Genomic DNA, 2,988 nt, shown 5'->3' with positions numbered 1-2,988 from the left:
TTATGCACCTTAGGCACAGTAGAGTAACACAAGCAGCCAAAAGACCTGAGATGGGAATAGATTGGAGGCTTGCCAAAAAGTAACTCATAGGGACTCTTGTTTTTGAGGATGGGGGAAGGGAATCTGTTTATCAAATATGTGGCAGTAAGTAGACAATCTCCCCAAAACTTCACAGGAAGATGAGATTGAAATAAAAGAGCCCTAGCAGTTTCTAGCAAGTGTCTATGTTTTCTTTCTACCACACCATTCTGTTGTGGAGTGTGTAGGCAAGAGGTTTGATGAATAATACCTTTTTCAGAAAAGAAGAGTGCCCCACTAGAAGAGGAGCCTAATTCTAAAGCATTGTCACTCCTTACAGTCTTGACTCTAGTTTGAAATTGGGTTTCAACCATAGAAATAAAAGCTTTCAATCGATCAAAAGCATTGCTTTTAGCCCCCAATAAGTGTGTCCAGGTGGCCCTAGTGTAGTCATCTACTATAGTAAGGAAATACCTAGCACCAGAGTGAGAAGTAGTAGAGTAAGGACCCCAAGTATCTATATGAATGAGTTGAAAAGAATGGGAGGATTGAATGGAACTATCAAGAAAGGGAAGCCTAGTTTGTCTTGCTAGTGGGCAAATGGGACAAGTGAATGACTGTTTGGAGGACAAGTCACTATTAATACCAGAAATAAATTTCATCTTGGAAAATGGTACATGTCCAAGTCTATAATGCCAAACAACATCAGAGTTATTCACTTTATTTGAAGTAACAATGGTATATACAGATGAATTGTTATTCTCATTAACAGCAGTAGTAGAAAGTACAGGTGAAGAGGAAACAGGTAAAGAAGAAACAGCTGAAGAACAAGAGTTCATAGGAACAGAGTCAATGGGTGAAGTCACATGCTGAAATAGTTTGTAAAGTCCAGTGTCCAGCCTACCAAGCACCACTGGCTTCTTCACTGAAGGGCCCTGGAATGTGCAAGCAGACTTGGTAAACTGAACAACATCATCATAATGATTCAAAAGTTTGTGAACAGAAATGAGATTATGTTTGAAACTAGGAATGTAAAGGACATTATGAAGGATTAAATCAGGAAACAAAGCTAAAGATCCAACATTTGTTACTTTAACTTTGTACCCATTTGGGAGAGACACAAGATAAGGAATAGGAAGGGTGATTATGTCAAACAGTAGGCTTTTAATAGAGGTCATATGATCAGTAGCTCCTGAGTCTATTATCCAAACAATGCCATTCACACTAGATAACATACAAGCTCCATAAGAAACACCCTCATAAGGCAGGAGCTTACCAGCAAAGTTAGCAGAAGCCAAAAGAGGTGGAGAGTGTGGGGAAGCAGCAGAAATTTGGGATTGTTGCAATAAGGTCATCAGTTGGGAGTATTGATCCTTGGTGAGGCCAGGTATAACAGAAGAATCTTCATGCTCAGCAGAACTACCAGGCATAGAATTAGCCCCAGGAGAGTCAAGTTCAACATGTGCAGCAGATCTGCGAGGAGGGGGAGGTCCTTTGTTGAACTTGAAATGAGAAGGATATCCATGCAGCTTATAGCATTTATCAATTGAGTGACCGGGTTTTTTGCAGTACTTGCAAATAATAGAGTTCCTGGTCCCATCAAAAGAAACCTTGGAGGGAAATGAGGGCTTAGAAGTCCCAGCATGAAAAGAAGCAGATTGAGATAAAAATTGAGAGGCAGAAGACACTTGTCTCTGTTTTTCATCAGACAATATGATGCTGTACACATTTCCAACAGATGGAAGTGGCTTCATCATTAGAATGTTGCTGCGAGTCTGCATATAGGTATCATTCAGACCCATAAGGAACTGATAAACCTTCTGCTCTTCATCCTCAGCAGCTTTCCCTCCACAAGTACAAACTCTGATCTTGTAGGATGCAATCTCATCCCAGAGTTGCTTAATTTTGTTAAAATACGAGGCTATGTCTAAAGACCCTTGGGAAATATGAGCTAATTCTTTCTTTAGCTCAAAAATTCTAGCCCCATCAGCCTTACCATATCTCTCTTCCAATTCACACCAAATATCTTTGGCATATTCAGAATATTCAACACTACGGGATATCTCCTTTGACGAAGAGTTAATCGACCATGAAACTACAAGATCATTGCATCGTTGCCATTGGCGAGCCAGAGGAGACCCAATAGGCGGCTTTGTAGAAGAACCGCTAATAAAATCAAGTTTATTTCGAATAGAGAGGGCAACTAAAATATTTCTCCTCCAGCTGCCATAGCAAGTGCCGTCAAACGGACTAGAAACCAAGGAAGCTCCTAGTACGTCTGATGGATGCACATATAGAGGGTGACAGGGATGTGTAAAATCATCCTCATGAAACACAGTGCGAGACGCAGTAGATGAAGAAGAAGGTGTAATAGCAGGATGATCATTCGTCATTGTGAAATATAGGGTAACAAAAAAAAACACAATATCCAAACTAGTATTCAACAAAAATAAGAGATGTGAAGAAACTGATTTACCCCCCTCTTTTGCAACCGAAAAGAGAACAGTCTTGTAAAAAATCGAAGAAGAGACTTCAGGCAGCTCAACAAAAGTGACGAAGAAGAGACTTCAGGCAGCTCAACAAAAGTGACGAAGAAGAGACTTCAGGCAGCTCAACAAAAGTGACGAAAAAAACCTTAGCTCGAAGCAGTCCGAACCCTAGCTCGAAATAGTCAGAGAAACACTCAATATCTCCATCAAAACTGAAGATCCAGTAGAGATAAGCAAAATATTTCGAAAATTTCCAGCAAATTCGGAGAAAACCCTATTTCAAAGTGAAATCAACGAAAACCCAAATTTCGACGAAGAACAATGTGATTAACATCAATCGGAAGCGGATGAGATGAACCATCAGGATCTACGCTCTGATACCATGTTAGATACTACAAATCTAGAGAAGAAATGAAGCAGAGAATTGGCCATTGAACTTGAGAGAAGCTTCGAGAAGAAGAGAGAGAAGCATTAGATATTT

The sequence above is a fragment of the Nicotiana attenuata genome, unplaced genomic scaffold (genome assembly GCF_001879085.1).
Source record: "Nicotiana attenuata strain UT unplaced genomic scaffold, NIATTr2, whole genome shotgun sequence".
NCBI classification, from domain to species: Eukaryota; Viridiplantae; Streptophyta; class Magnoliopsida; order Solanales; family Solanaceae; genus Nicotiana; species Nicotiana attenuata.
This window is presented reverse-complemented; position numbering follows the sequence as displayed.